General features: G+C 45.7%; 1 long non-coding RNA gene across 1 annotated transcript; it reads left to right on the plus strand.

Annotated features, from left to right (window-relative positions):
- Positions 1-11494: 11494 nt before the first annotated feature.
- On the plus strand, positions 11495-12763 carry LOC112890976. Its single transcript, XR_003228375.1, has 3 exons — positions 11495-11936; positions 12002-12241; positions 12317-12763. It is a non-coding gene; the product is annotated as an uncharacterized LOC112890976 (long non-coding RNA).
- The last annotated feature ends 1331 nt before the right edge of the window (positions 12764-14094 follow it).

The following is a 14094-nucleotide window of genomic DNA, read 5'->3' on the forward strand; positions in this document are numbered from 1 at the left end:
GATGGTGCGTATTCCTCCGCTAGTGATTTTGATGAAGATACACTTGCTTTGTTTGCTGCTGACCATGCAGGTACCGAGGAAACACCAGAAGAGCATATTGACGCAGGTGACGCTGAACACTACGAGTCTCATTGTGCAGCGTGTGCTTAGTGCACAAATGGAGAAGGCGGAGCAAAATCAGCGACATGCGCTGTTCCAAACCAAATGTGTCATTAAGGAGTGTTCCTGTCATATGATTATTGATAGAGGTAGCTGCAACAATTTGACTACCAACGATATGGTGGAGAAGCTTGCACTCAGCACCAAACCACACCCACATCCGTATCACATTCAATGGCTAAACAACAGTAGTAAGGCTAAGGTAACGAGGCTGGTGTGCATTAATTTTGCAATCGGATCATATTATGATGTTGTTGAGTGCGATGTTGTGCCTATGCAAGCTTGTCATATTCTGCTCGGTAGACCTTGGCAATTTGATACGGATTCTGCGCATCATGGTAGATCAAATCAGTTTTTGCTCTTGCACCATGATAAGAAAATTGTGTTGCTTCCTATGTCTCCTGAAGCTATTGTGCGTGATGATATTGCTAGAGCTGCCAAAGCTAAAAGTGAGAATAATAAAATTGTCAAGTTGGTTGCTAATAAGAAAGATGAGATACGACTGAAAGGAACTTGCTTGCTTGCTACTAAATCTGATATTAATGAATTGATTGCTACCACCTCTGTTGCCTATGCTTTCGTGTGCAAAGATGCTTTGATTTCCATTCACGATATGCAGCACTCCTTGCCCACTGTTGTCGCTAACATTTTGCAGGAGTATTCTAATATGTTTCCAAGTGAAATACTGGCGGGTCTGCCACCAATATGAGGGATTGAGCGCCAAATTGATCTAATTCTAGGTGCATTGTTGCCCAATCTTGCGCTGTACAGGACCAATTCAGAAGAAACAAAAGATATTCAGTGACAAGTGCAAGAACTACTCAACAAAGGTTATATACGTGAGTCCCTTAGTCCTTGTGCTGTTCTGGTTATTTTAGTGTCCAAGAAAGATGGAACATGGCGTATGTGTGTTGATTGTAGAGCTATTAATATTATTAATATTATCACAATTTGATATCGATATTCTATTCCACGTTTGGATGATATGCTTGATGAATTGAGTGGTGCTGCTGTGTTTACCAAAGTTGATTTGCATAGTGGGTACCACCAGATTCGTATGAAATTGGGAGATGAATGGAAAACTGCTTTCAAAACAAAGTTCAGGTTATATGAGTGGCTAGTCATGCCTTTTGGGTTAACTAATGCAGCTAGTACCTTCATACGATTAATGAATGAGGTTTTGCGTGCTTTCATTGGAAAATTTGTTGATGTCTACTTTAATGATATATTGATTTACAGCAAATCTATGGAGGCACATCTTGAGCATTTACGTGTTGTTTTTAATGCTTTACGTGATGCATGTTTATTTGGTAACCTTGAGAAGTGCGCATTTTGCACAGATCGAGTATCTTTTCTTGGCTATGTCATCACTCCACAGTGAATTGAAATTGATCAAGCTAAAGTGGAAGCTATTCAGGGATGGCCTGTATCAAAGACCATCACACAGGTGCGGAGTTTTCTAGGACTTGCTGGGTTCTATCATCGCTTTGTGAAGGATTTCAGCACCATTGTTGCACCATTGAATGCGCTTACGAAGAAAGGGGTGCCTTTTTCTTGGGGCACCACACAACAGAATGCGTTCACCATGTTGAAAGATAAGTTGACACATGCAGCTCTCCTCCAACTTTCTGATTTTAATAAGACCTTTGAGCTTGAATGTGATGCTAGTGGAATTGGTTTGGGTGGTATTTTGTTACAAGATGGTAAACCTGCTGCATATTTTAGTGGGAAATTGAGCGGATCTGTTCTGAATTATTCTACTTATGATAAGAAATTGTATGCTCTTGTGCGCACATTGGAAACATGGCAGCATTATTTGTTGTTCAATGAGTTTGTTGTGACACCCTAGGTGTCAAAGTGTACCATGATATGTATAAGATGCAATGTATGTGTTGAAATGTATAAGGATTGAATGTATTTGTAGAAATAAGACCTTATGTGTAATTTTATAAAAACATGAGTCCTTTTGTGTAAATGCATGAGTTACAAAAGTAATTTTCAAAAGTTACTAGGGGCCAAATTATAAGAATGCAAGTAATCATGATTTACCCGAAAACTTGCATTAAGGCCCAAGTTGTGTGTAAAATATGTAACAAGGACAAATCTTTATAAAATTTAAAGTTAGTACAAAGTTTCAAAATAAAGATGCATACTTTGAGTTTTTGAATTCAAACCCTAAAACAAAGTTGTAGAGCTTGAAAAGTTTTACAACTTTCATTTTGAACACTTTTCCTTTTGAGCCCTAGTTTAAAAGTTATCGCTGGTTTACAGACAGGTCCCTGGAATTTTGAAAAATTACATTTGGGTCCAGTCGTCCCCAACCTTCCTTCTTCTTCCTCTGGATAACCCTCTCTGCTCCCCTGCTTCACTGTTCCGGCGCCGCATTTCTTGAAATTGAAGCCGGCAGTGCAGCCCCTTTTTCCCCTCTTCCAGGTGCCGCCCTAGGCCTGCTCCTTGCCCTAGCCCGCCCCGTGGCCGTTCCTCGCGCCCCTACGTGTCTGCCGTTGTCGCCCGAGCTGTTACGTGGCCGGTCTCCCCACGCCACCTCCCTCCAGCGCGCCTCCTGCCCGTCCCTGCCGCAGCCCTCTCCTTCCTGAGCTGCTTCGCCACAGAGGACCGCCTCCACTAGCATTTCCCCACCTCCCGACGCCTTCAATTTTCCTTCCCTCGTTCTGTTTGCTGCTGCTCCCCTTGCGCCAGACTGCCATCCCCTTCCACCTTCCTGCTGTGCGCCGCCCCTCTGTTCCAGGCCGCCCCAACCCCCGCCTCCGGGTCCCTGCATCGCCCCTGCCCTTCCCCAGGACAGAACCGCACCGCCCCCTTGCCCTCCCCGGCCGGAGCAGTCTGTTCCACGGAGCTCCACCTCCCCACCGCCGAGGACTCTCTTGTGGCCCTCCTGCTCACCTTGCGACCCCCAAAATGGGCTCCTGATGTGCTGCTCGACCCCCCCGGCGACCATCTGGTGAGGCACACCCCTGAGCTTCTTTCCCCCTGCGAGCTTTTCTTTTTCCCCCATGGAATCGACCCCAGCGCCTCCTCTGTTTTGTTTACAGATAAGGGACCTCGTGCAGCAATTAAGACAAGCTCAGGGGGTTTTCTGCGAAGTCTAGACCCATAGGAACAGTACAGTTCGAGGACCTGTGTGTAAAGGTGCTTGTTATCTCATGTGAAGTGATGCTGCTGACTTGTAAAATCAATAGAAAACAGTAGAAAATTCAAAAAAATGTGAAACTAGTTGGACTTGAATCCTCATTTCAAACTCTATCACTTTTGTTTTATAACAAAGTTATGAAAGTATATGGTTTGTTCTGTGTTTAAAATAGAAGTAAAGGGATGCTTGTCATTTCATGTGAATGGTATTTCTGATTTGTAAATTCAATAGAAAATTGTAGAAAATTACAAAAATTACAAAACCAGTTTTGTTTGAAACTAGATTTTGAACTCTACAACTTCTATTAAATGAGTTTGATATGAAACCAAATAGTTTTGAATCTTTGTTAAATCTAAGATAAGAAAGTGTAATATTTATATCTCCTGCATGGTAATTGTGTTGATCTTAATTTTTGGTATGCAATCCCTATGGATTAAGCATGAATTGATATGGAATTTTCAAACCTAAGTTTGTTTTGTAATTTAAATTCTTTTAAGTTGATCAATTCAATTTGTTTTATAGTAGAATTAGCTAAATCTAGTCTATTCGGTAAATCTTATCTAATTAGATCTTTTAGTTAGAATCAGTTAAGTATGCGATTGATCTGTGTTTAAATTTTCAAAACTTTATAAACTTAATTGTCCAATCTTCACATTCAAATTTGAATTTAACTTAAATTGAGTATTTTAATTCTTGTCTTCAATTAAATCAATGCTATAGTCATGTTAGTCATGAGTTGAATGTTTAGGATTCAAGGCTTAGATTTCCCTCTTGTATCGTGAGTTCTTGAGTGTTAACCTTCTGGATTGCAGTTTATTGTAAAATAAAGTAAGAAAACTATACATTCTTTAATTTTATATTCTTGCATATCATATAGATCCGACTGTTTTTGCCGACGATGTTTACAAGCTGATCGTGGATCGAGCCGTGGAAATTCCTACAGATCCCGGAACCAGAAGAAGGTTGTTCTGAAGACCTCAAGAACTTCGTCAAGGAACTCTCGGAAGGCCCGAATCAAAGTTCGGACGTTATTAACTTGACTAACCCCAGCCCCACTAGTAAAGGCAAGCCCCGGACATAACCCACTATTTTTATTACACTGCAACCTATATCTATTTACGTATTCTATGCATTAATTAAGTTCTTAGGAATTGCTTGAAACCCTAGTTGCATTCTCCTAGGAACCAATGTGATGGATACTAGTACTTGAGTCCGACTAGCTGCTATGCTAATAGGGCCGGTAGAAGTCGGGTGATTTCCTATCACTCGCGCGATATAGGAGTTGTAATGTTTATATTCCTGTTTTCACTATAAGGATGCCGGACGGGAGTTTGTGAGGTATCATGGTCGAGATGATACCCCGTCTGTGTTGATGAATCTGATAAGGTCGCAGTGTGTGGTAGTGCGGGTTAAGCGTTTGAAAGTACTAGCCACATGCCGTGAGTTATGGGTAAGCGGTAAGCCTAGTAGCCAATCGGCCCGAGGAGTGGACATACCTCCCACCACATGTATTTGGTTCTTCTGGTTACTTATGTTCGATTGGGGAAATACGTGTTGCAAGGGCAACCAGGAATATAGGTTTTGTAGTCGCGCTACAGACGTATGTCCTGCACTTTGGGAGTGCGTATGTTCCTGCAGTCGCTTGTGGTGGACCTGTCCACGAGTCGGAATGAAAGGCAAACGGTTGCTTCGGAACTATCGTTGGATGTTCCAAGCGTGTGAGTTAGGTTTACCTTGCAAGGTTGAAAATTCGATTCTGAATCGTCCGCTTCTCACGAAGATTGAGACTGCTTGATCCCTTTACCACATAGAGTAACAAGAGCAATATTATGGTTATCAAGGATGATGCTTGATCAAAGATTACACCATGCTTGCTTAGTTATAGGTGCTTACCTAGAATGGATAATTAACTAGAATCTGAAAGCTAAAACTTGAAATTAAGGATCTACTCTTGTTGCTTTTCAGCTGAAACTAAACCCAGAACCATTATAAGCTTTCATAAGTCTAGTTATGGGCTAAGTATACCCAATCCCGGGTAAGCCTTGCTGAGTATTAGTATACTCAGCCTTGCTAGTTATATGTTTTGCAGGTAATGTCTTGAAGACCCTACTCTTCCCATGCCTTGGCCCTGTGCTCTTTCAGAAGGTTGGTCCGTGGAATGGGATCCGTCCCCGGCCAGCACTGGTGATATCGAGCGATGTCGTGCTCGGGCTTAGCATGACATCCGTCTTATCGACGAGTTGTAACCATCGCGTATGTTTTCTGCTGCTAAAAACCATAAGTTTTAACAGTTTGTAATCTCCTCTCTGAATTTAATCTTCGTACCTCTTTTGGAAACCCTTGTAACGTAATTTCCTCTGTGATGTAAAATGTGATGGTGATTGTATCTCTGGACTCACCTTCGTGTGAGGTAACCTTATTTGATCCTGTGTATCGGTGGTTTATCGGGACGTTACCCGACAGGCCAAGGGATTATACCGTTTGAAGCACGTTGGAGCCCTCTGGAGTGGACTCGCGTACTTGAGCCGGTATAATTCAGGTTGGTTCTACCACATTTGTTATACACTCTGATCATGAATCTTTGAAGCATATTCGTAGTCAATAAAAACTGAACCGTAGACATGCTAAGTGGGTTGAATTTATTGAATCTTTTCATCAAACACAAGATAGGGAGAGAGAATGTCATTGCTGATGCTTTATCTAGGCAATATACTTTATTGACACAACTTGATTGCAAGATTTTTGGTTTGGACACAATTAAAACACAATATGTCAATGATGCTGATTTTAAGGATATCTTGCTGCATTGTAAGGATGGAAAAGTATGGAACAAATTCCTCATCAATGATGGGTTTGTTTTTCGAGCTAACAAGCTATGCATTCCAGCTAGCTCCGTTCATTTGTTGTTGTTACAGGAAGCGCATGGAGGTGGCTTGATGGGGCATTTTGGAGCAAAGAAGATAGAGGATGTACTTGCTAATCATTTCTTTTGGCAAAAAATGAGAAGAGATGTGGAGCGATTTGTTGCACGCTGCACTACACATCAAAAAGCTAAGTCATGATTAAATCCGCATGGTTAGTGCTCCTTGGGTGTCACACCCGATTTATAAAGAGCATAAATTGAGCAATCATATATGCGCCAGGATCAAGTCACGCATATATACAACAGAATCATCAAGATATCATAACACATATCATGTAAAACATTAATATAAATCGTAAATGAGTTATTTTATTACAACCGAATCAAGAATCGGTTCAAGAGTTGCGGAAGCGTAAAATGAAGTACACGAAGAGCTGGGCGCCACAGGGACGTCGACTGGGAGACAAACGCCTAGAAGTCGTCGAAGCCGCTGACGTAGTCCTCCACGTTACCGGGCACTGAGCAGCAGTCGAAGATATCCGAAATAGAACAGAAGAGTAGAGAGGCAAGTGTGAGTACAAACTAGTACTCAACAAGTATAACACAAACTATGAGGCTCTAGACTAGCTGACTCAACTGCATTAGCTTTTAGTCTTGGCAAGTTTTATTAAAACTATTTACTATAAGTGGATGAATTACCATAACCCAAGTTGCATAAGAAATTAATCAGTATTAATTAAGAACTACTGAGAACCATCCAAACCAAAACCACCCGGGGAATCTCCCTAATCAAAGGTTGATAACCCCACTAATCAAAAGGAGGATCTGGGCCGCTCATGACTGTGAGCACAGCTGATATATCAGTTTTACACTCTCAAGAGGTTGCACAACTTTACCCACAAGTCGTGAGCTACGCTAGTTGTTCATCACACTTCCTTAGGTGAGATGGCTAGCAAGCACACTACGAGACCAAAACAAAGGATCACGTTAGTAAGGTGTAACCGCTAAGGATTCTGGATTAGCGACGATGGGGCCCACCTCCGGGGGTACAAGACACACAGCACAGACCAAGCCGGAGGAGCAGGGACCATTGAAGCTTACCACCCCTCTTGCCCACGCAGGTAAGTTACTCCCAAACCAAAATGACCTAATTAGTAAGTCAAGACCGTCCCATTCCAGTCTTGTGGTTGCGCGGTTGTCCCAGGTTGTCGCTCTATGAACCGGTCCTTATGCAGAGTAGCCAACCAAGCACTAAGCACCGTGCTGGCCCCCTAAACCATGTTTCTAACAAAAACATCTTTTAAGGAGACGTGAGCCGCTCAAGCACACAGCACAGAGGGTCACTCTCAGGATTAAGTTGCATAAGACCATTAATCAAATTAATTAACAAGGACCAGGTGTGTTATAGCGCAGCAACCTAGCACAACTCACCAAAATGCAACCCAAAGGATATATATATAGAATATAAAGTGGCTAGGAAATCCTTATAGGCATACAGTATTAAAATGCAGTATGAAATTGTATTAAAAAGTGATAGGAGGTTTATGTTATACTTGCCTCCCTCGAAACTCTCCTGCTGCTGCTCAAACTGCTCAGAAGATGGCAGCTCCTGAAACTGGTCCAAAGGCTCCGCGTCTACTCACGATCGCAACGCCAAAACATGGTCCAGCACATACACATACATGCAAACAAAGACAAAGGATAAGAAATAGTACAACATCTCATCAAAACAGCATACAAAACTATGCTAAAACTATTCTACGCGTTACAACGATCACGTGAGCGCAAGAATCAACTAAAACGGAGCTAAGACGCGAAATCTAGGGTTAAAACAAGGTCCAGGGACCTTTCTGCGAGAAAACAGAACTTCCAGGGGGGTTCTGGGCAAAAGCCAGGGACCTCAACATAATTAAAGGCTAGACCTGGGGCCTAACCTGTGAAAACACAGGGCATGGACGGCGGACCCAATTTCCAGAGAACTCAAGGGGCTCCGGTGCGAAAAGCAGGACCTAGCTGGAATTTCTTTGAACGAAGGTGGACTGCGGGTTGATTCCAAGGAAGTTCAGGGGCTCTTTAACAAAACTGCCCCAGCTGAAGGGGTACGCGGCTTCTAATCTAGGTGGTTGGATCTAAATCGAATGGTTCGGACGCATTCCGGTTCGGACGGTCCGATCTGAACAGCGCGGTTCGGACTGGTCCGATCTGACAGAACGCGGGAAGAGCTCAGGCTGTGCGCACGACGATGGGGGCGGGTCGGCACGGCGGTGCATCGCCGGCGCGCGCGTTCCGGCCACAAGAGCGAGCTTTGGTCTACGACATCTAGCACAAGACGACCAGGGGAACGATGTGGTGCTCACCGAGGGCCTGAACAGGCCGGAGAGGCAGCGCAAGATGGTCGGCGACGAGGTCCGAGCGGCGGAAACAGGCGGCACTCGAGGGGAAGGCTGCTGCAGGGGGTCCTCCGGCTTCTGATCACCACGGGTCGGCTCGGAGTGTTCCTGCAGAGGTGCCACGGGGGTTAAGAGGGTCGTAGGGCTAACGGCAGCGAGGAATCGAGATGGCGGAGCTTCTCACCGGCGGCGGGTCCCGTTCAAATTCCGGCAAGTGCACGGGCCGGGGTCATGAGGGAAGAGCTTGGGAAGCTTCTTGGCGGTGAGGCGAAGCTCAGGTGGGGGTTGGCTGGGGCTGGGGCGCAGCAGGGCGGCCGGTCCACGGTGAAGCAGGAAGCTTTGCGCGGCAGAGCAAGCGGCGGCGGCGCTAGGGTTCGGGGTGGCTGCAACGGGGTAGGGGTAAGGGCGCACGGGGTTGGGGGATCCTATTTGTGGGGCGATGGGGCAACCTAGGCATGCGGGCTGGCACGAGGGCTCGCCGGAGATTTCGGGCGGTCGTTGCGCGGCCGGTAGAGGGAGGAGGAAGAAGGGGCCGACAGGTGGGGTCGAGCTGGGGGAGTGACTGAGAAAGAAGGAATGACTGAGAAAAGAACGGGAATGACTAAGAAAAGAAGGAATGACCGAGAGAAAAGAAGGAATGACTGAGAGAAAAGAAGGAATGACTGACCTACTTTCCGGTTTCCTCCCTTTTCTTTTTTTTAAACCAACTCGATTCTATTTGAATTCAACTCCTATGCACTCAACCAAATAAAACTTTATGCATCAGCATGAATGCACAAACATGTTGAACCTAAAATAAATTTTAATTCTTTGTGAATTAAATTATAAATAAATGCAAGCTTGGCAAAATAAATTCTTAGAAAATTACTGGAGCCCGATTAAATTCATTATAAATCTCGAAATTTTACCTTAGGGTGTTACATTGGGAGGATATTTCTATGAATTTCGTGTTGGGATTTCCTACAAATAGGAAGGGACGTGATAGTGTTTTTTTAGTTGCGGATAGATTTTCTAAGATGGCACACTTTATACCATGCTATAAAACTGATGATGCTACACATGTTGCTGATTTGTTCTTTCAAGAATTTTTTGTTTGCATGGTGTGCCAAACACAATTGTTTCTAATCGTGATGCCAAATTTCTTAGCCACTTTTGGAGAACTTTATGGGCAAAATTGGGAACTAAGCTTCTATTTTCTATCACTTGTTATCCCCAAACTGATGGTCAAACTGAAGTTGTTAATCAAACCTTGTCTACCATATTAAGGGCTGTTTTAAAGAAGAATATTAAATTGTGGGAAGAATGTTTGACTTATGTTAAGTTTGCTTATAATCATTCCATGCATTCTACTACAAAGATGTGCCCCTTTGAGATTATTTGTGGCTTGATACCTCGTGCTCCTATTAATTTAATGCCTTTGTCCAATTCTGAAAATTTGAACTTTGATGCTAAGCAACGTGTTGAACTGATGTTAAAACTGCATGAAATAACTAAAGAAAACATAGAGTGCATGAATTCTAAGTATAATCTTGCTGGTGATAAAGGTAGAAAGCAATTGATTTTTGAACCTGGTGAATTGGTTTGGTTGCACTTGAGAAAGAATAGGTTTCTTGCTTTGAGAAAGTCTAAATTGATGACTCGGGCTGATGGACTGTTTAAAGTGCTAGAGCGAATTAATGATAATGCATATAAGCTAGACCTGCCTGTAGATTTTGGGGTTAGTTCCACATTTAACATTACAGATTTGAAGCCATATTTGGGAGAGGATGATGAGCTTGAGTTGAGGACGACTCAAATGCAAGAAGGGGAGGATGATAAGGACATCACCACCAACGATACATCCACACCTACACCAGCATCTACTTTGCCAACACCACTTGGTCCTATTACTCGTGCTCGTGCTCATCGGCTTACCCATCAAGTAAGTTCACTCTGAAGCTTAGGTGCATCATATTTAGACAATGGACACGTGTACTCTTGTTTTACTTAGGAATAATGGATTGGATCAAAAGGGAAGAGGCATCGCGTAGGCTGGATTCAGACTGCAGGACAAACATGAATTGTGACAGCCGTCACGACTTTTTCCGGACTCCAGTTTGGGCGTTCAAGTACTTTCCAACGGATCTAGAATCACCTCCATATCTGTTCGGAGTCAACCGCAATCATTGATTTACTACAGAGTCCTTTTCAGCCAACAGTGTTGCGTCACCCTATTTTGGCCCAATGGGCCGTGTATCAAATTGAGTCCAACTCGGATGCGTCCTAGGGTTGGGATACGACTCCAGCACCCTTGTGGTTGTTCTTCCACTTCCTTATAACTCTTAGCTGCTGCTAAGAACACTTGGGTTTTATTGGATGCAAGTTTAGCTTTCGCTACTTCCCTGCAGACGCGCGTGCTGATCCAGCCACCTGTCCACTTATTTTCGGAAGCCCACCATATTTGAGATTCAGTTTGAGACCCTCAATTACATCTCGTATTTTCAGTACTTGTTCTATTTGTTCTTACTAGTTCTTCGATTGCTTGCAGGACGAGTGCCTAATAGCCGGGGTGTCGCGCTCCACAAGATCTATCAGTTGCTAAGGCGCAACATCCTTGGAAGGTTGTAGTCGGGCTGTGAACATCATCTCCTGCAGCAATAGAATTATCCCACGCCTCTCATTGAAAAATCAGGAACAAATCCTAGCGGGCTCACATCAGTCATCTTTGGTAAGGAGGTGGACACGAGGGCCGTGGATGAGCGGGCGCCGCTCCGCCTCAAGAGGCTTCCAGGTCCGATACATTTGTGTTTAGCGTCTCTCTTCTTGTGCGTGGTCACGCTTGCGCCCCCTCCAAAATTCGCCTAACTTCTTTGATCTTGATTCTTTCAGCTGCTTGCGTGCTCTGGCGCCACAGCTGTCGCCTCAGGGGCCCAGCTGCTTATTTCCCCTATCGCGAGCTCGGGGGGCAAGCGCGGCACTCCCCGCTAGAGCGCAGGGGTGCCCCCAAGCTTCTGAGGCCCGATCCTGGTGCGGGTCCAGCTTGGGCTCCGCTGGCGGGACGCATCCTGGTGATTCATGCACGTTCGCCGCAGACATCCTAGGAAGCGGCGCACGCAAGGGCCACCCCAAGACAGCGGCCCCCAAAGTCGCCCTTGCTTCGCCATCTCGGCGCACGCGGTCCAGCCGTTCCGGGGCTCTCGCTGCCGCCGAAGCCGGCGGTGGAGTTGCGCCACCCCAGCAAGCCTTCGTGGGCCCTGTTCGGTCTGGATGACAGGCTGGAGCTGGAGAGCTGGAATGTTCTGCGCGCAGGCGTAGGAGGTGCTGTCTAAGGCCACCGCATCGGTTGCTGGCGCGATGGAGGGCGCTGACCCGCGAGGTCGTCTCAGCCGGCTAGGTGAGGGTGCGATCCGATTCTCTAATGTCTTTGTTCCCTTGCTCGTCTTGACCTTCTTTCCCTAGGAACTCATGGCGATCTCTCGGAGCAAGTCGGAGTTCCTGCGGGAGCTGCATCACCGCCAAAGGGTCGGGTCGTCCGGCGCCTAGGGGGCAGAGGGCTCTCGCTTAGCACCTCGACGCCCCAATGGGAGCTAGATGCGGCTCAGTCTGCAAGGGACGCGGCTGCAGAAGATACGGCTCGTGAGCGAGCGCGCGCGGATGAGGCGGAGGCGTGGCTCCGAGAGCTGCACATCTCTTCTGGCGGTGAGTTCCTTGTGGCTGTTCTCATTGCTATGTTGCCCGATTGGTTTCTTACGGCGATCGTTGCCGTTCTACCAGCGTGGCAGCGAAGGGTCGCCACCACCTCCGATTGCGTCGCTGAGCTAAAGGAGTAGCGTTTGGACATAAAGGAAGAGCTCGCCGAACTCCGCATTGCGGCCTAGGGGCTTGGTGACTACATTTCTAGGCCGAGCTGGGGGTATTCCAATGAACTGATTGAGCGGCTCCATGCGGCTCCTCTGCGGGTCGATGAGCTGATCTCCGATGGGGAGCGGCTGCCGCCGCCTCCCACTACGACAAAGTGCATCTCGAGGTTGTGGGCAGCGGCTGCAACCCCACGTGGTGCAAGGGCGCGCTGCTGGAGCTTGGCACCGCTGCGGGTCCGCACGCCTTCCTGCTAGACGAGAAGATCTTGCCATCTGATGCCATCAACCGCCGGATCGGCCAACCCTAGGATTCAGCTCCTGCGTGGGCTTATTTTTGCTTGCTTGTGTCGGACAAAACAAGGGTCACGATGGATGAAATTTACTGGTTTAAGTGCTTATTCCTTCCTATTCGGTTATCCGAGCTTGCTCTGCTATCCTCCTGCTCGCTCTTCTTTGCTGTGCGCATGCTTGAGTTTTGGGGACTGGCCCGCTGAACTCGCTCTCATGCGGCGGCTGCGTGGGTCGGCAATGGGGACACGAGAGTAACATCCCGCGGCTCAGGCACCGGAACAAGTTGTTCGAGAACAAGGCACGCTGCATAGGAGAAAATATGGAACTGTATGTACATGGGCATGCATGTAGCCCCCACGGGTGGGTCGTGCGGACTGCACGCGCGGGTCGGCACGGCCTGCCCAGGAGATACACGCGAATAGAGGTTAACAACATTTTAGCAGCGTCCGAGTGCCGAGCCAGGCGAGTCCCAACTTAAGATTGAACTTAAAAAGTGATAAAACATGCTAAGGGTAGAAGCGACATAGTTGTTCGATGTTCCAAGCGTTGGTGTAGACCTTACCTTTATGTTCTTCAAGTTGTAAGCCCCCGGGCGTAAGACTTATGTGACGATGAAGGGACCTTTCAGGAGGCTTGTGGCAGAACCGCCCAAATTAATCTAGCTCAAGTGCGTTAACCATGACCATAAAGGCAATCCGAGCTAACTCGAACTTAAAACGGAGTAACTTGACAATCTGTCGGGTAACATCCTAATATAACTACTGGAATTTGGGTCGAAACAAAGCATACACAACCCATACGAAGGTGAGCCTAGAGATTACATCAATCTACAAATTTTATATCATAGAGTTCAACACGAATTATTATTACAAACCAAGTTTGAATTCATAAACAAGTACTTTAGAGTTCAACAGTGCAGTGGAAATAAACGGTAGATCTAATCGACGATACATGATATCATGATAAAGCTCGTACATGACATCACTCAGCGTGATCATCGTTAGCTAAGGACGCATCCCATTCCACCGACCAACCAGGAGGAAGAGTACATAGCCAAGTCAAACTAGAAACCATGTCCTCAAAGGTTTCACCTGAAAATAAAGCTACAAGTAAGGCTGAACATACTAACACTCACCAAGGCTTACCCGACTATTGGTACATACTTAGCCGGCTCCTAAACATGCAAGTCTTTTGGCTTGAGGGGTTTGTTTTTGCCGAAGCAACTAAGAGTAGGTCCTTACTTTCAAATTTTAGTTTCAAATTCTAGTTTGATTAACCATTTGTAACACCCTAAGGAAAAATTTCGAGATCTATAATGAATTTAATTGGGCTCCAGTAATTTTCTAAGGATTTATTTTGCCTAGCTTGCATTTATTTGTAATTTAATTCACAAAGAATAAA

Source organism: Panicum hallii, chromosome 4, assembly GCF_002211085.1.
Source record: "Panicum hallii strain FIL2 chromosome 4, PHallii_v3.1, whole genome shotgun sequence".
NCBI classification, from domain to species: Eukaryota; Viridiplantae; Streptophyta; class Magnoliopsida; order Poales; family Poaceae; genus Panicum; species Panicum hallii.